The 19597-nt window shown below is 50.6% G+C and overlaps 1 protein-coding gene and 1 pseudogene across 7 annotated transcripts in view; both read left to right on the top strand.

Annotated features, from left to right (window-relative positions):
- Positions 1 to 10323: 10323 nt before the first annotated feature.
- On the top strand, positions 10324 to 11333 carry LOC121472694 (annotated as a pseudogene).
- Positions 11334 to 18198: 6865 nt separating this feature from the next.
- TSC1 (TSC complex subunit 1) overlaps positions 18199 to 19597 on the top strand; it is a 49184-nt gene continuing 47785 nt past the window's right edge. For 2 of the 7 annotated variants that reach the window (XM_041725155.1, XM_041725160.1), the window contains exon 1: positions 18199 to 18426. The gene's annotated coding sequence lies outside the window, so the exon portion shown is untranslated. Of the gene's footprint in view, positions 18456 to 18502; positions 18774 to 19597 lie in introns of those variants that run through there. The other 5 variants (XM_041725156.1, XM_041725161.1, XM_041725154.1 and 2 more) reach the window with 3 other exon arrangements.

Raw genomic sequence — 19597 nt, 5'->3', positions numbered from 1 at the left:
CCTTTCTTCATTCGGAGTGTTTTGCTGTTTGGGATAAAGCTGCCGTGTGGGATTACGCAGCTGCCGCTCTAGGGTTGTAAACCCATTTGGGGTATTTATCTTCCCCCTGTAGTAACCGACTCAGGGGCTCCCTTCCTAGGCCAGGCCCCCAGCCTGGAAGTGAAAGCGGGCCTTCTCTGCAGCCACCTGGGATCCTCTGAGAGCCGTATCCCGCTTGGCCGGGCACACCTTGCAGCCTGGAGCCCTTGTGACCTGAAACCTCCCAGCCCCTGGGTCACCTCTAACACCACTCCCTGTTGTAGGCAGCTCTGGAAATGAGGTTTAGCCTCTGGTCAGCCTCCCCCAGGGCCTAAATCACTGCAGCATCCCTATGCCCTGTTACGTGGTTCATTTATTCCAGTTACTGCTGGTACCTATTACATTCCAGACTCTTCCTTCTGCCCTCTGCCCCCTGTCTTTCTCCCTGTCTTAGTCATCTCAGGCTGCCATAACCCAATCCCACAGACTAGGTGATGTAAACAACATGTATTTTTTGCAGAGACCAGGAAGTCTAAGACCAAAATGCCAAGCAGAGTCTGTTTCTGGTGAGGATAAGCATCTCGATTTACAGATTTGCAGCTGACCACCTCCTTGCTGAGTCCTCATTTGGGAGAAAGGCAGGTAGAGAGAGAGGGAGGGAGGGATGGAGGGAGAGAAAGGGAGAAAGAGTGAGAGCTCTGGCTTTTCCCCTTTTTCTTATAAGGACACTAATTCCATCAGGGGTTGGGGGGGACCCTCATGACCTCATCTAACCTGATTAACATCCCAAACACCTCACCTCCAAATACTATCACAGGGGGGTGAGGGCTTCAATGTGAATTTTGATGGATAAGAACATTCCGTCTATCACTCTCTTCACCAATATATGTTTATTGAGCGCCTGCTAGGTAGCAGATGCTGGAGTTTCCAACAGGAGCCAGACGGGACCGTCCTGAGTGCCTTCCTTGGTCTCACAGGTGGGACAGAGTATCCTGAAAGTTGCAAACTGGACTCATAAGTTCGGTGATGTAAACGTGTATGCAAAGTCATGAGTTTTAATGAAGCTAATGGAAGGGACATCTTGGTTGATGCCAGGCTGATCTTAGTCAGGAGGAGGAAAGTAGGGAAGAATGTCTAAAAAGAGTAATAGGTTTAAAGAGCTGGAGGCAAAAAAATAAAAAAATAAAGAGCTGGAGGCAGGACCTTCAGTGAACTGACAGCAGCCAAGTTCAGTACCCGTGGACAGTAGAGGGTACAAGGGGAGGGAGAGATGAGCCTAGAATGGAGCAGGAATTTAAAAACCTGACTTAAAAACCTTGGGGAGGGGGGGTGAGCAGCCCCGATGGCTCAGCGGTTTAGCTCCAGCTTCAGCCCAGGGCCTGATCCTGGAGACCCAGGACTGAGTCCCATGTCACGCTCCCTGCATGGAGCCTGCTTCTCCCTCCGCCTGTTTCTGCCTCTCTCTCTCTCTCATGAATAAATAAATAAAATCTTTAAAAAAATAAAAAATAAAAACCTTCAATGGGGACACCTGGGTGGCTCAGTGGTTGAGCATCTGCCTTCGGCTCAGGGCCTGATCCCAGGGTTCTGGGATCGAGTCCTGCATCGGGCTCCCTTCAAGGAGCCTGCTTCTCCCTCTGCCTACGTCCCTGCCTCTCTCTCTCTCTCTCTGTCTCTGTCTCTCATGAATAAATACATAAAATCTTAAAAAAAACCTTCAAAGATTTCCCTCTACCTAACAGGACACAGCTTTAGCTTCAGAGATCAGCAATGTTTTTCACAGTGTTAGACTGTTTTCAAATGACAGCGCTTTTTCTTTTTTTTTTTAATTATTATTTTTTATTTATTTTTTTATTTATGATAGTCACAGAGAGAGAGAGAGAGAGAGAGAGAGAGGCAGAGACATAGGCAGAAGGAGAAGCAGGCCCCATGCACCGGGAGCCCGATGTGGGATTCGATCCTGGGTCTCCAGGATCACGCCCTGGGCCAAAGGCAGGCGCCAAACCGCTGCGCCACCCAGGGATCCCGACAGCGCTTTTTCTAATGCAAGTTGCAGAAACCCAGTTTATACTCATTGAATAACAGCAACCAAACAATTAGTTCATGGCACTGAAGAGTCCAGCTTCAGGCGTGGCTAGATCCAGAAGCTCGGACGATATTGTTTAGACCTCATTCATGCCTGCATCAGGACATTTGCATTTTTTGGTCCCTTCTGCTTGGATGGCCTAACTTCCAGATCTCCCCCACGATTGGCTCATTCGGGTCACAGCTGTAATGTCATCTTGGTGGAGAGACTTTCTTGGCCATCAACTAAAGCAGGACCTTCCCACCCCAGCCACTTTCTGCCCCATCATCCTACCCTTTTGCTCTTCTTGGCAACCACAAATATCCGGAAATGCCCTGTTATTACCTTTTTATTGATCTCTTATTTGGCCTGACTGCCCACCTGGAATGTAGGCCATACAAGAGCAGGGGTGGCATTTGCCTGGCTCACAGCTGAGTCTTCAAGGCTGACAATAGTGTATGGTAGACACTAGGGATGTGTTCACAGGGTGAATGAACGAATGCATGAATCCATGCATGCTTCTCTCTTTCTCCATGTCTCAGCTTGGCTGTCTTCCCTGGGGCTGAGATCACCAACACTGGCAGCTGCAGTCTATGATCTTGGAAATACCGGTGAAAAGAAAGCCCCTTCCTGGGTAGTTTGAACAGGAGGCCTTGAGCTGACTCACAAACCATCATCCCTGCACCAAACACTGTGGCCGGGGGAGGGCCTTGGGCTCTGAGTTGGCCATGAGTGGCCCACCCTTCTGCCCTAACCTTGAGGAGGCAGGGCTGATTTGGGAGGAAAGCGCTTGTCACCATGCAGAATGAGGCCAGAAAGGTGTTTGGGCCGTGGCTCTGACCTTCCACTTTCTGAGCATCTTCTCATTGTCACCTGAATGTCACTATGTCCTTTCCTGCTGGAGACAAAATTCCTTTGCCCTTCCTGTTCCCCAAGTCCAGAACATTCTTCTCTTCCATCTTCTCCTTTGCTGCCTCATTCTGCTCTCACCTTCTCCAGGAGGCCTTCCTAGATGCCCACAGTCCCTGAGGCCACCCACCACAGCCCTTGGAGTCTTTGTCAGTGGGCCCTGAGCTGCTTCTCTGTGGGATCAGCAGCCACCTGTGGGTAGGAGTCCTCTCAGCAGGCAGTGGCACAGCCGACCTCGGGGATGCTGGCTGAATTAGTGACTGCTGCCCTCGGCAGCAGGCAGTGTGCAGAGAGCTCCCTACCCCCTGTGCAGACACCTCAGGCTGGCGCAGGTGGGCTTGGTGAGGGAGATGAGGGGGGTGAACGTGCTGTGCTGGGCAGGCAGCACGAGGGTCCAGGCTGTGGTCCCAGCACCAGCTGGCATTAGCTGTGTGACTTTGGGCACCTTTCTGGCCTTGGCTTAGGATGGCTGCACAAGGTGGAATGCAACAAACACGAGCTGAGTCCACCCACCCTGGAACTTGAGGCTGGACTGGGTGGTCCTTACTCTGGGGCTGGGCGTGCCCAGGGGGCCGCTGTGCCCCAGGGCCATCCTCCTCCACCAGAAAAGCTCCTGTTCTCTGCCTTCCCGTGACTCAGTCATTCGGGGGAGATTCTGGAGCTCTTTCCCAGCCCAGGCTCCTTGCCAGGAGCTCCAGGCAGTTGAGGGGGCGGGAGCCCCACTTGCAAACACAGCCTGCACTGGCGTGTGGCAGTGCCCTGCCAGAGGCAACTCCAACACTGGCGCCCTGCTTTTCCACGGAAAGCAACTCATCAGACCGCCACAAGGTGGCTCTTGCCTCCTTTTCTTCTGGTTAAAACCTGCCGGTCCATCCATCCATCCTTCCACCTACCTATCTAACTACTACTGCTTAAATTAAAAGAGTGATATATTATCTGTGTAGAAAGAAAAAAGTAAGAGTATTCATCTCCTCCACGTGTGTTAAATTTTTCTTTCCCCCCTCCCCCACCCCCTCTCCCCCTCCCTCCTTCCCCTCTCCCTCTCCTCCTTCCCTCCTCCCTTTCCCTTCCTCCCCTCTCCCTCCCTCCCTCTCTTTCTCCCCTCCCTCTCTTCCCCTCCCTCCCTCCTACCGCCTTCCCCTCCCTCCCTCACCTCCCTCCCTCCCACTCCCTTTCTCCCTTTCCCTTCTCCACAAATGCATAGGTGCCTATAATGTTTTTCAACTCAAACAAATCTTTGCTGACCCTTTGCTATTGTGTACCACACAGTCAGGCAATGCCTCCCCCAGTCTGTGAGCTCCTCCATCCTGCCTCCATGAATCTCATGATAAGGATGGGAAACACCCCTTGGAAGACCATGAGGCCGGGTTCTGGGGTGCACTCACTCCCCAAGGTGGTCAGTTTGCCCTAAAGAAGCATGGGAGGAGGGGTGCTCTGCTCAGGCACAGGGTGTGGGTAAGAAGCCCCAGGGTCTGTGTTCCTGTCTGGAGCCTCCCAGCAACCCTGGCAGGGGTGTTAAGCGGGGCTCATGGGGACCCCCATTCCAAGGTTTAGGAGATAACAGCGACAGAGAAGCCCACCTGCTCCATCCACCCCCACTGTGACTTCTCATGGGAACCCTCCTCAGAAAGTTTCCAACAATTCCCCTCCAGCAAATGTGAAACCCCATTCTGGGGACTGGAGAGGCAAGGGGGCCCCAGATCCCCACATTCAGCCATCTGACACTTCAGAAGGGGAAACTGAGCCTAGACAACCCTAAGAAGCAGAGCCAGGACTGGGACCCTGGCCTCCTAGTCTTCTTGCAAAGCCCCTGATAACAGTAACAGTTCTTTTACTGGCTCTAACCTAGGTTTGTTACTTGTGTCTTATAAAATATAAATCCCTGGTGGCAACCATCAGAGAAGATTCTAGTTCTCCAGTCACTGGGGTGAAATGGAAGCATCGTAGTGGCATTCAGATGCCGGGGGTTGCAGCCTGGTCTTCACACCTTCCAGCTGCAGGACCTCGACCAGGCACCAGCCTCCTCTGAGCCTCACACTTTACGTCTGTGAAATTGGGGCTGAGGATAATGCTTCCTTGGGGGTGTTGTAGGTAGGAAAGGAGCAAATATGGGCAAAAACATTTATAAATGCGAAAACTCTTTGTAGCTGTGAGTTATTATTTCTCAGCAGAGATATTTAGTAGCTGGTGATAGGATTCATCGATTTCTCTCCAAGGAGATGGTCAGGAGCAGTCTTAGCTGCTAGGGACACGAAAGAAGAAAAACAGGGCATGTCAGCCTGAGTGCTATCAGGTGGGGTGTGCTCATTTACATGGCAGGTTGATTATTAATGAAATGCCTGACATTTGGTTACTGCTGTCATCTCCCCATGACTTCCATGTTTATGTTCCCTGGCTACTCACGGGAAGCTCATTCAGAGGCTGCAGACGGGAGGATGGGCCAAAAGCTCGGTGACCTGGGCCAGACCGGTGCGGGGGCTTCACAAGCTGTGGCTCTCTGAGTCTGTGAGAGCATCTTGCCACTTGGAGTCACCCACCAAATGATGGGAAACCAAGAACCACTGCCTGGGTGTGGCTGACACCATAGCCAAGTGTGCACAGGGGTGCGGTCCCCCACTCTGACTCCCCAGAGATTCCCCAGCATCATTAAGCATGTGATGCATGAATGCAAGTCTGTGCATGCGTGTGTGTGTGTGTGTGTGTGTGTGTGTGTGTCCACTAGCCCAGCCATGGGAGGGGGACGGGCTCACCTCCCTAATTGAGCCCCAGTGAGGAACACCCCCAGCAGGTGATGGCCTTGCTGCCTGGCTAGAGGAGTTTGCCAAGGCTACTGGGGAGGGAGAGGCTTTGTCTCCCTCCAATGCCCAACCTGGGCCCGGGGCCCTTGCTGTAGCCTCTAGACCCAGGAAGCGAAGCCTCAAGGGAACACGGAGGTTGGGAGTTGGAGGAAAGACATTTGGGGAGCAGGCACACAGCTTTGCAGAGGACTAAAAATTCACACTTGTCTGGGAAAGAGCCTTCTCGCCAGGCTCATCCACACTAGGAGCATCCTGCAGGCTACACTGTGTGGAATCCACAGCAGAGGGGCTTCCGGCTTCTGCAATTTGCACTCAGTTTACATCTATTTTGCATGTATTAGCTGCCTTCACCAATTTTCAAGCTATCTTTTAAAAAATATATATTTAATTATTCATGAGAGACAGAGAGAGAGGCAGAAGCAGGCCCCATGCAGAAAGCCTGATGTGGGACTCGATCCCAGGACCCCGGGATCACACTCTGAGCCAAAGGCAGACGCTCAACTTCTGAGCCACCCAGGCGTCCCTTCAGGCTACATTTCATCAGAGCTAACTGAAGGACCAGCATTCTTCTCCTCCTGTTGCTTCCTATCACTCCGTGAGCAGGCAGAAAGGTCACCTCCACTGAAGAAAGCGGTCTAGATGCTGGCCTGGGGAGGAGGAAGACCCAGTGCCCTTGCGATTCAGACAGTATGTCCTTGGAAGGTGGCATGTCCATGCATTTCTGCAAGATGAGCGGTTTGTAGATTAAAAAGGACATGCACATGTCCTCCTTTGGGAAGCAGGGAAGGGTTCTTTACAAACCATTCTGCCCAGACTCAGCCGTTCCACTCCTGCGTATGCACCTGAAAGCATCCAAAGGAGGAACTCAAAGAGCTATGTGTACTCATGTTCACAGCAGAAGTATTCACAACCACCAAGTGGGGGAAGCTACCCAACTGTCTATCGATGGGGACACGAATCAACAGTCTACACAGTGCCTGGTGGCTCAGTGGGTTAAGCATCCAACTTCAGCTCAGGTCATGATCTCAGGGACCTGGGATGGAGTCCTGCATCGGGCTCCCTGCTCATCTGGGGGTCTGCTTGAGATTCTCTCCCTCTCCCCCTGTCTTTCCCCTACCTCTCTAAAATAATCTTTTTTTCTTTTTTAAAAAGTTAATTTATTTTATTTAAATTCAATTAATTAACATATAGTGTATTATTAGTTTTAGAAGTCAGTGAATCATCAATCTTATATAACACCCAGTGCTCATCACATCACGTGCCCTTTTTCATGCCTATGACCCAGTTACTCCAACCCCCCACCCCCCACCCCTCCAGCAATCCTCAGTTTGTTTCCTATGATTAAGAGTCTTTTATGGTTTGTCTCCCTCTCTGATTTTGTCCTGTTTTATTTTTCCCTCTCTTCCCCTACACTCCTCTGCTTTGTTTCTTAAATTCCACCTGTGAGTGGAAACATATCCTTGTCTTTCTCTGATTGAGTTATTTCGCTTAGCATAATACACTCTAGTTCCAACTGCATCATTGCAAATGGGAAATACATAAATAAATCTTAAAAAAAATAGACAAACACAGTCTATCCAGACAGTGGAATATTATTCAGCCTTCAAGGAAGGATACCCTGACACACGAGAAGACATGGATGAGCCTAGGGGACAAGATGCTGAATGACTCCAGCCAGACACAGAAGGACAAATCCTGTAGGATTCCATGTGAATAAGGGATGTACGGAAGCCAAAATCAGAGACAGAAAGAAGGATGGCGGGTTCCAGGGGCTGGGAAAAGGGAAAAGGGAAAAGGGAAATGCGGAGTTAGTGCTTCATGGGCACCAAGTTTCAGTTTTGCAAGAGGAAAAAGTTCTAGAGAGGCATGGTGCTGATGGCTGCCCAACAGTGTGAATATGCCTTGTGCCACGGGCCTGGGCACATAAAAGTGGTTAAGATGGTAAATGTTGTGTCGTGCGGATTTTGTCACAATTTAAGAACAAGCCATCCTGGCCCACCCCTCTTTTTCATAGGTGGAGAAAGTGGAGGTGCAGGGAGGAACTGACAGGTCTGAAGTCCAGAGGACTTCACCATCCCGTGATCAGAATCACAGATTTTCCTTCACTGTCTCTTCCCATTAATTTTTGTTCTTCGAATATTTTTTTTCAAGTTTTTATTATGAAACATTTCAAACAGGAAAGCAAATGAAACATGTCTAATGGGCACCTCTATATCCACCACTGTGACTCAATAGTAGTTACATTTGCCAAGTGTGGCTTATCTCTCTATATGCATACGTATGTTTTTTTCCCTTATAAAACATTCTGAAGGTGTGCTGCAGACATCATGATGCTTTACTCATAAATACTTGAGCATGCATCTCTGAAAAACAGATATTTCTTGCATCATCACGTAACTACAGTTATTGAATTATCAATCGTTCCCCAATCCCATTGGATATCCTGCCCATATTCACATTTTTGCAGTCCCCCCCCCCTTTTTTTAGAGTTGCCCTTTTAGAATCAGGATCCTGCCCAATTTTGAGTGCTGTGTTGGCTTGCTTTTATCTCCTTTGTGACACAACAGCGCCCCCTACCCCTTTCTTTGGACATTGTTTTTGTTTTAGGGGTTTTCTTTTTCCACCTATATAAGCCGGACCAGTCCGGTGAAGGTCCCGCATTCGAGCTTTGTCTGATTCCTCATGGTGCTGTCTACCACATACCCACTGGAAGTTGGGGCCAAGGCTTGAGTAGATTCATGTGGGATGTTTTAGATGTGGCTACTTCCCCTGTGATGCTACAGACTGCATGGTATTGGACGACCCTAAAGGCAGGTTGCCCCCACCAGAGTGATGCACAGTCTGGTCAGCTAGTTAATGTGGTGACAGCCGTTCTCATCATCATAAAGGTGAGTTGCGGAGCAATCTGTGAGGTAGGACTGTCCTTAGGCAAGCATCCTCCTCCTTCCCCCATGGCTTTGGCACCCACTACTGGTCCTTGCCTGAGTCAGTCCTTTTGCTGGAGGTTACGTATAATAATTCTTCAAATCCTACCATTCTTCCTCTATTTGTCTTCTGGCACCTTTTCTGTAAAGAGATTTCCTTCATAAACTGTGAATGAGCCACAGTTCTTCCAAAAATGAAAATGTAAATGATTAATCTTTTCTCATTAATTGCTAATTTTCATCATAAGATGTTGGCATAATTAGATTTTTTTTTTTTTGCTCTTCTCTCCTCTTCATGGGTTTTTATTTATTCAACGTAACTGTTGAATTATAGAAATTCCTTTTTATGGTCAATGTGTCCGTTTCTGAGGGCTGTTATAACAAATGATCACAACTGTGTGGCTTAAGACAACAGAAATTTATTCCCCCATGGTTCTGGAGCCTAGAAGTCTGAACTCAGGGGTGCCTGGGGGGTTCAACTGGTGAAGTATTTGCCTTCAGCTCAGGTCATGATCCCAGGAACCTGGAATGGAGCCCCATGTCAGGCTCTCTTCTCAGCAGAAAGCCTGCTTCTCCCTCTCACTCTGCCTGCTGCTACCCCCGCTCCCTGCTCATGCTCTCTCTCTCTCTCTCTAATAAATAAAACCTTTTTTAAAAAATTTTATTTAATCATGAGAGACACACAGAGAGAGAGGCAGAGAGAGAAGCAGACTCCACGCAGGGAGCCTGATGTGGGACTTGATCCCGGGACTCTAGGATCGCGCCCTAGGTAGAAGGCAGGCGCTAAACTGCTGAGCCACCCAGGGATCCCTAAATAAAATAAAAAAAAAAAAAAAAAGAAAGAAAGAAATCTGAACTCAATTACATTTCTTTTTCCGTGAACTTTCTGTTTGTGTGTTTTGACCTTTTCTGCTATGAAATAATTGTGCTTTTTAAAATGATTATTAAGAGTTCTCTGAACATATTAGGAGGCTTGTGCTATAAGTTGCAAATACTTTCTCTCAGCTTATTTCTTTTCTGACTTTGCTTATTTTCTTCCTGCCATGCAAAAGTTGTTTTGTTTTGGGAGGCTGTCTAATTTGTTGGCCTTTTCTTTTGTTGCGTCTGACTTTTCGGCCATTTCTGGAAAGATTTTTTTCATCTGAGTCCAAAAATTCACTAATGTTGTTTTCTTCCAGCACTTGTGTTGTTACTTTCGACAGAGCTCTAGTCCCTTAGGAGTTCATTCTGGCATAGAGTGTGAGGTAGGGATCTAAACTTAAAATGATCCCTGTGTATTCTTCAGAGGAGACACGACTAACATAGAACCTCTAATTGAGAATTCTGGTGCTTTGTGGAGCAGGGGAGGTGTCATGGTGAATATGAGACTAACACGGGGCCTCTGTGGAATGTGGCCCTGCACACAGCACTGCAAGGGAGGAACAGAGGTATGATGGGGATTTGCCCAAAAAGACAGCCAGCTCAGCATTTCCAAGTTAAATTAGTAGGCATCAGAGTCAAGGTTAAACCTTTGACAATATTCAACAGACAACACACAGGGTCATTGGTGTCACCTGCCAGCCGCCAGTTCCTTCGCCTGCTGTTCGGCTCCCTGCCCATTCCAACCAACATGCTCTCCGCCCTCGCCCGCCCTGCCGGCACCGCTCTCCACTGCAGCTTCAGCACCCCGGCCCAGAACAATGCTAAAGTAGCCGTGCTTGGGGCTTCCGGAGGAATTGGGCAGCCCCTTGCGCTTCTTCTCAAGAACAACCCCTTAGTGAACCGCCTGACCCTCTACGATATTGCTCATAGGCCTGGAGTGGCCACAGGTCTGAGCCACATCGAGACCAGAGCAACCGTGAAAGGCTACCTCGGACCTGAGCAGCTGCCGGATTGCCTCAAAGGCGGCGATGTGGTGGTTATTCCAGCCCGAGTCCCGAGAAAACCAGGCATGACATGGGACAACCTGTTCAACACCAATGCCTCAATTGTGGCCACCCTGACTGCTGCCGGCACCCAGTATTGCCCTGAGGCCATGATCTGCGTCGTTTCAAATCCTGTCAACTCTACCATCCCAATTGCATTGGAGGTTTTCAAGAAACATGAACTTACAACTCCAATAAAATCTTTGGGGTGACGACCCTGGACATTGTCAGCACCAACACTTTCATTGCAGAACTGAAGGGTTTGGATCCCATGTGAGTCAATGTTCCTGTCATTGGTAGTCATGCCAGGAAGACCATCATCCTCCCCCCTCCCCAATCTCTCAGTGCACTCCCAAGGTGGACCTTCCCCAGGACCAGCTGACTGGGTGGATCCAGGAGGCCACACGGAGGTGGTGAAGGCCAAAGCTGGAGCAGGCTCTGCCACCCTGCCCATGGCGTATGCTGGAGCCCGGTTTGTCTTCTGCCTTGTGGATGCAAGGAATGGAAAGGAAGGAGTTGTTGAATGTTCCTTCGTTAAATCCCAGGAAGCAGACTGTGCCTATTTCTCCACATTGTAACTGCTGGGGGAAAAGAGCATCAAAAAGAATCTAGGCATTGGCAAGATCTCCCCTTTTGAAGAGAAGATGATAGTGGAAGTGGAGGGCTGAAGCCCTCCATCACGAAGGGAGAGGAGTTTGTGAAGAACATGAAATGAGAGGGCAGGCAGCTAGCAGTTTCCCTAACTTATGAAGGCATCATGTCCCTGCAAAGCCATCTCCTGTCTTCATGTTTCCATTGTTAACCAAACCACAAGTGTCATGTTAATGTCACCGCCCCTTCCAATTGCAGGTCCATCGATGCGTGCATCAATAAAAGCAGGCTTCCATTTTCTTTAAAAACAAACAAACCAACAGACAACACACAAACCTTCAGGGGCCCCTCACTGCCTCCAGATATAATTGAGGTTTCTTATTTACCTGAGAGGCCCTCCATATGCTGACATTTTTAGCTTCAATTTCACACATCTCTTAAATCTGACCATTTATCAAGCAAACAGCCTTAGGTCGTCTTGCTGGAATGCCTTTGCTCAAGCTGGGTCTTCCTCCTGTACAGCCCCTCTGCTGCATCACCATTTAGCACACTCCTGATTTAGCAAACTCCTGATCCAGAAGCAAAGTTCATAACTCACCCCCACCAGTAAGTGGCCCTCACTGCAAGTTGATCTTGGGCTGGACTTGACTCCGAATCACAGTATGGTTGGTCCCTCCCATTCCATCTGCTGGATTCTATGCTCCTTGAAAGCATGCACAGGGGATTGAATAATGTTCTTCCCCAAAATTCATGTCTACCTGGAACCTCAGAATGTGACCTTATTTGGAAATAGGGTCTTTACAGGTGTAGTGCAGTTCAGATGAAATCATACTGGCTTGGATTAATGTGGGGCCTAAATCCAATGACAGCATCTTTATTTTTTTTCTTTATTATTTTTTTTAAATTTATGATAGGCACACAGTGAGAGAGACAGAGAGGCAGAGACACAGGCAGAGGGAGAAGCAGACTCCATGTACCGGGAGCCCGATGTGGGATTCGACCCCGGGTCTCCAGGATCGCGCCCTGGGCCAAAGACAGGCGCTAAACCGCTGCGCCACCCAGGGATCCCGACAGCATCTTTATAAGAAGAGAAGCAGACGCATACCGAGAAGAGGGGCATGTGAAGACACCCAGGAAGAAGGTCACATGAAAACAGAAGCAGAGAAATGAGTGACACAGCTATGAGCCACAGAATGTCCAAGATTGTCGCACCATCACAAGGCAGGAAAGGGGCATGGACTACATTTTCCATCAGAGCCTCCAGAATGAACCAACCCTGCCCACACTTTGACTTCAGACTTCTGGCTTCCAGGACAGTGAGAAAATACATTTCCATTGTTTTTAGCACCCCACTTATAGCACTTTGTTAGGGCAGCCTAACATTCATATGGCAGGTAAGAGCAAAAACAATGTTTATTGATGTCCATGCTATGGCAGGTATTCTGTGTCTCATGGTTGACTGTCCCTGCAACCCTCTGAATCAGGTGGTTAAGGTATGGTCACCATTCCCATTCTCCGGGTGCAGAAACTTAACTCGCTCAGCAACTCATCCAGGCCACACAGGTGGGTTGTAAACCCAAGATTCCAACTCCCCAGGGCCTCTCTGGCCTCACCAGACAACCTGGTCTGTGTACGGCACACCTGTAGCCACCATGACCAGTTCTCCTTTCTGACTTAAGACAAGGGTTGGAAAGAGCATTCTTTTTTTTTTCCCTTTTCTTTTCTTTTCCTTTTCTTTTCTTTTCTTTCTTTCTTCTTCTTCTTTTTTTTTTTAAAGATTCTATTTGACAGAGAGAGAGAGCACACATGCACAAGCAGGGTGAGCAGCAGGCAGAGGGAGAGGGAAAAGCAGGCTCTCCACTGAGCAGAGAACCCGACATGGGGCTTAATCCCAGGACCCCAGGATCATGACCTGAGCCAAAGGTAGATGCTTACCCAAGTGAACCACCAAGGTACCCAGAAAAGGCATTCTTAAACAAAACTTCAAAAATCTAAAGTGTAGGGACACCTGGATGGCTCAGCGGTTGAGCGTCTTGCCTTTGGCTCAGGGCATGATCCTACGGTCCTGGATCAAGTCCAACATTGTGCTCCTTGAGGGGAGCCTGCTTCTCCCTCTGCCTGTGTCTCTCATTAATAAATAAATAAAATCTTTAAAAAAATCCAAAGTGTAAGTCTCAAAAAGAAAAAAAGATGAATTTGATAACATCAGGATTAATGTCTCCTTTCAAATGAATTACAATACAGTTAATAGGATGATAACAGGGGCACCTGGGTGGCTCAGTAGTTCAGCATCTGCCTTTGGCTCAGGTCATGATCCCGGGGTCCTGGGATCGAGTTCCGCATTGAACTCCTTGTCTGCCTATGTCTCTGCCTCTCTGTGTCTCTCATGAATAAATAAATAAAATCTTAAGAAAAACAGGATGATAACAAATTGGGGGCGAGGTTGGGAATATCTGTAGCCAACAAGGGGGTACATTGCTAGAACAGAGAAGGTGTTCCCCACAAATCAACAAGGGAAAGATAGTAACTCTGTCAACTACCATGAAAATGGTCAAAAGATAAGGATCAGCAATTTATAGCAGAAGAAACCCACAAGCTTAACAAGAATATGATGGGGGATCCCTGGGTGGCTCAGTGGTTTAGTGCCTGCCTTTGGCCCAGGGTGTGATCCTGGAGTCCCGGGATCAAGTCCCACATCAGGCTCCCTGCATGGAGCCTGCTTCTCCCTCTGCCTGTGTCTCTCATGAATAAGTAAATAAAAAAGTTTAAAAAAACAAAAAAACAAGAATATGATGAAACCGTCTATCTCGCTAATAGAGGGAGGTAAGTTAAAACAAGAACATGGCATTATAGCCCTATTATGCTGAAGAAAATGAAAGAGCTAGTCAATGCCAAATGTTGGCGGGGATGGGGGCACTTCCATGGACTTCTAGTGGGGGAGTAGACTGGAGCAGCCCTCTGGGGAATAATGTGGTGGTATGTCTGTGCAAAATTTTTGGAGGTGACAGATGTGCTTAGTAACTTGGTTGTGGCGATGGTATCACATGTATATGCATATGTCCACAGGCATCCAGATGTGGACAACAACATGTGTGCAAGTTTTTGTGAATCAATTATACCCTAATAAAGCTAAGACACTTTCTCTAAAAACAAACAAACAAACAAAACAAACAAAACCTAAGTCCTCCACCAGTTTTAGATATGCATCCCAAAGAGATTCTCAGCCGTGTCCATAAGGAAACAAGGACAATGATGTTTCTCACAGTGTTGTTTCTGGTGGTACTGTGGCTGTCATTCCCTGGGAGAGTAGACAGTAGATCAGGGCAGATCTGCATCATTGAATAACTGTTAGCAGTTAGAAGCTACTGGCTAGATAAATACAAAGCAACATGCACAGAGTCTCAACACAATGGTGAGTGGGGAAAAAAGTAAGAAACAGATTGCCATCTGAAACATAAACTACGTGAGTTCAGAGCACATGCATATATACGTATCTAGTCGTATATGTTAGACACGTATCTTCTTTGTCTTTTGGACACAGTGCTAGGCAGCGAGGGGCTGCTGAAGAGACCAGGATCCCGAGCTGTGGAGGCTACCACCAGAAATGTGGACTCGGACCTGCACGAGATGTGTGGCCACTGGAGGCATTGTCACTGGCAGGAGGCTGCCATACAGAAGCTGAAAGCCGAGGCAAGAGGACCATGGGAATGGATGAAATTAAGGCACCGAGGGAGAAGTTCTTTGAACTCGTGGCGTCCTTCCCAAGGCCTTCAGATCTCATTGCATCTGGAAAGCCTTTTGTTTGCAAAAGAGAGAGACCTATACAACCCAAACTAGCATCAGCAAAAATAGTTGTTGCCTCATGGAATTCAGGAGGCCAGAGCAACTCTGTTCTCAAGGACTCTGAAAAATTCTGTCCTTTCCAACCCTTCTATTTATCCCCTGACAGCAAATTATATTTCTTTTTCATATCTCTGTCTCCATCTAGGTCTTTCCCATCTTTTGGCTGGACTTTTCTCAGAGCTTGATGGAGGAGATGGGAAGGTGGACGGTCACAGCTTCTTCATCCCAGCTTAGCAACCCAATTTCTGTTTTAGCATCCATATATAGACCCAGGGAAGCACCCTGATTGGTCCAGCTCATGATCCCGGGGTCCTGGGATCGAGTTCCGCATTGAACTCCTTGTCTGTCTATGTCTCTGCCTCTCTGTGTCTCTCATGAATAAATAAATAAAATAAATAAAAATAAAATAAATAAAATAAATAAAATCTTAAGAAAAACAGGATGATAACAAATTGGGGGAGAGGTTGGGAATATCTGTAGCCAACAAGGGGGTACATTGCTAGAACAGAGAAGGTGTTCCCTTCCAAATGAAGTCACATGTCTAAAGGCCAATCACTTTGGCTAAACCATGGGGATCTGGGATTGATTGGCTAGGCTGGGCCCAGGTGCCTATGGCCTGAAGGTGATACTGTGTCTGTCCCCATGTAGCACCACCTGCCAGTACCGGCTCAGCACCTTTGTTCAGAGAGGTGGACCATGGCTGGTGGAGAGAGAAAGCCCAGCCGTGGAGCCCCTGCCACAAGGAGGCTCCAGGGTGGTGCCTGGGAGGTAGTGGTCTCATTAACATCTATTCAGCAAATGACAAAACTTAATCCCAGAGAAGGAGAAAAGATCCAGGCAGTCCGAACTAAGAATGGCAGGGGATGGTAGGGAGGCTGCTTCTGCCTGTTCTTTCTGGCCTCTTCTTGCAAGCCCCTGGTGGTCCATATGGAGAGAACAATTACCATTCTTCTTCCAGACACTGTATAAACAGTTAACAATGTGGTTATGCCCCCCTTGGGGGCCAGCAGTTGATGAGCTCCATGGATCACTGCTCCCTTCCACAGAGAAGAACATTCCAGCAGGATGAGGTCAGAGAGCCAAGGAAAATTGGGGGTAGGGAGGGAGGTTCCTGGGTCAGAGCTCTGGAGCAGTGCCTGGCCCCCAACTCCACCCCTTAACCTGAGTGTTCCAATCACTGGACTCAGAAATCTCTGAATGCACTTGAGTGCCTGCCCTGGTATGAATGCAAAGGCAGTAGTCCATTCCTGTGAAATGGTTTGTGGACTGGCGGCACTGGGAGAAACCGGATCCTTCTCATTCTCCCCAGACCTTTTCATCGCTGGACCCCAAGCTGGGCGGCTACACAGAATTTAGCATTTGGTGGATCAGCTCCTGAGAGTGACAGATGCTGGCCATGAGCACAATTAACACAGTAACATTAGTATCATTTATTGAACTAGGGTTTACCCTAGTTATATGTTAATGTCTCACTGATTCAATTTCACATCCCCACTAGGTAGGCATTATCGTTCCCCATGTAGTGGATGAGGAAACGGACACTAACTCAGCTGGTACAATGGCAGAAACCTGCACCCAGACTCTGGTCTATGAGAATCAAGAACTCTTGGCTCCACACCCCCCCACTCCCACCCCCTGCTTCTTTTTTTTATTTATTTTTTTATTTATTTTTTTTTTTAAATTTTTTTTTTATTTATTTATGATAGTCACAGAGAGAGAGAGAGGCAGAGACACAGGCAGAGGGAGAAGCAGGCTCCATGCACCAGGAGCCCGATGTGGGATTCGATCCCGGGTCTCCAGGATCGCGCCCTGGGCCAAAGGCAGGCGCTAAACCGCTGCGCCACCCAGGGATCCCCACCCCCTGCTTCTTTAACCACGTTAGTCTGGTTGAATCCCCAGCTCAATGCCCACCTCCCCCATAAGCCAGCATGGTTATAAAGGTTGTGCTATAAGGGACAACCAGGAGGTTTAGGGGTGGGAGGGTAAGGGCTGAAATACACCCTGGGCTCTGCTCACATGGGCTGTGGGCTCAGAACGGGTGTCTCTTTCTAATTCTCACAAAGGCACCATACAAGCTAGCAGCAGCCGTAGACTTGGAACCACGCTGGGCCTCTGGGAATTCTGACAGCACCCACTGTGCTGCCACTTACACAGCTGGCCCCTTAAATCATAGGCTGACTTGCATTGTGACCCAACTGGTTCCCATGACAAAACTTGTTATTCCCATAAGTCATCCAGCATTGACTGTCGGCAGGCTCTTGCTTCCTCGCTGCTTTTGGCCCGAAATGGTCTTTTCCTTCCAACCGCCTCTCCCTTTCTATTTCATAAAACCTAAAACCAAACAGATACCCACTCCCTCAAAGACCTTCCAAAAAAATCCACTTTTAGACTCATCTCACTTTGTACCATAGTGCTTGTCGCATCCGGCCTCTGAGGTCGAGCATCACCTGTGGAGCCTTTACTACGCTTGGGACTTGAATCCTCCCTTGGGGAACACCATTAAGCCCATTTCACAGGGGAAGAAACTGAGGCTCAGAGAAGTCCTTGTCCGGTTCACAATAGCTAAGGAAGCAGAAGGCACGGAACCGAGGCCGCTTATTTTGAAGCTGCCTGCTCCGCTGAAGGTGGCCTCCCACGGCTGCCGTGGCCGCGTCCGAAGCGTCAGCGAGGTGGGCTTTTGCAAACGTTCCGCAAAGGCAAGAAGGCTGCCCCGGCGCAGCCTTTCCCTCCTGGCCGGGCTGAGCTGAGCTGCCGCTCCGAGGTTCCAGGGCGGACCCTTCGCCCGCGCGGGCCCCGGCGGCGCTGTGGGAAAGACGCGCGCGGCTCCGCGGCGGGGCCGAGCCCCTGGGTCGGGGCACCCGGGGTCCGGAGGGGCGGGGGCGGCCCGAGGGAAGGGGCGGGGGCGGCCCGAGGGAAGGCCCGAGGCCCCGCAACCACACCCAGCCGCGCCGCCTTGTTTACGCCTCCGGCTCGGCCCCTCCCGCCCGGCCGGGCACGTGACCTCCGCCCCGCCCCTCGCCCCCTCGCGTGGCTCCTCCCGCCGCGCCGGCCCTTCTTTTCGCCTCCTTCGGAGTCACAAGATCTCTCAGCGACCTCCTTTCGGGATCCTTCCGCCAGTCCCCGCCCCCTTCCCTTCCAAAGTCTCCCGGGCCCCTTGTCGACCGGCTCGCATCCTCGGTAATGAACGGGACGGCCTCTGGCGCCCGGCGGGGCTGCCGGCCGCGGTCGTCCGTCGCCGGGGTCGCGGGGGCGGCGAGGCCCGGCCGGGCACTCTTTTTCGCGGCGGAGGCCGCAGCGGCCGTGGCCTCTTCACGACGGGGGGAGGTGCTGTACGTCCAAGATGGCGGCGCCCTGTAGGCTGGAGGAGCTGTGAGGTAAACAGCCGAGGGGGAGGAGACGGTGGGTGAGTATGGGGGTGTCGCCCCCTCCTTTCCCTGGGGGCTTCTCGGGGCAGCCCTGGCGCCATGACCCCGGCCCGGGAGGCCCCGAGGGGCTGGGGCGAGGGGCTCGCTGGCCGGAGAGGGAGCCCCGGGAAGGGGTGTTGGGAGAGCTCTCCCCTCCCTGTGGCGGGGCCCCGCGGAGCCGGCGAGTCCCCGGGGAGGAGAGGCGGGCGGGACCGGCGCTTCGCCCGTCCTCGGCGGCCGAGGGGACGGCGGCGCTCCCGGCGCGGCGCCGAGGGCAGCGGAGCGGTGGGCCCCCTCGCCGGCCCCGGCCTCGCTCGGTGGGTCGGCGGGTGACAGGCTCCGGCGGGGGCGGGGGCGGGGGCGGGGGCGCGGGCGCGGGCGGGGGCGGGGGCGCGGGCGCGGGCGGGGGGCGGCGGCGGCGGCGGCGGCGGGGCGCGGGCCGGGCGGCGCGCGGGAGAATGAATGGAGGCGTGCTGCGGCTCGGGGCCTCGGCGGAGCGTGCGGGCGACCGGGCCTCGGTCCCCGCGTGCTGTCCCTGGGAGTCAGCAGAGGTGACAGCTGCCTGCGGGGCCGCTCCTAGGCGCTCGTTCATTCATTGGAGGAGCCGGAGGACGAAGAGCCCGCGGTCTGAAAGACCTTCTAGAATTAAAGCTCTTTGTGTCTCCCGTTCAAGAGTCTTGCTTCCCGTGTTTTGGGTTTGGGGGGTGGGGGAGCTGGGCAGGGGGCGCGGCTCCCTGATAACCACAGCTCGGGCTTGTGCACTAGTCACTGTGGAAGTGCTTTGCAGCCATCCTCGCCTTCAGTCCCTGTGACCAGGGCAGGAGGCGGCCGCTGTAAATACTTCCACTTCTCTGGCAAAGAAACCGAGGCCCGGAGAGACTAGGGCTACTGGCCCAAGGTCACACCTCTAGGATTAGCTGAGCCAGGGCTGAACCTGGGGTCTAGGGCTATGCCCCGGGGGCTCCAAGACTGCGCCTCTGTCATTATTTAGACTTAGGTTCATCTGTTTATACTCTCCTTTACCAGTTACTGGAGCAAAGCCAGCCTGTCATTCTAATCAAGTGATTAGAATTAAGTGGCCAGAGTGTGTGCACAAGCGCCTCTTGTCTGTGTGTGTGTTTAATTTTGAAGGGGGGTTGTA

Source organism: Vulpes lagopus, chromosome 12, assembly GCF_018345385.1.
Source record: "Vulpes lagopus strain Blue_001 chromosome 12, ASM1834538v1, whole genome shotgun sequence".
Lineage (NCBI taxonomy): Eukaryota > Metazoa > Chordata > Mammalia > Carnivora > Canidae > Vulpes > Vulpes lagopus.
The sequence above is the reverse complement of the archived record's forward strand: the minus strand, read 5'-3'. Positions and strand labels throughout refer to the sequence as shown.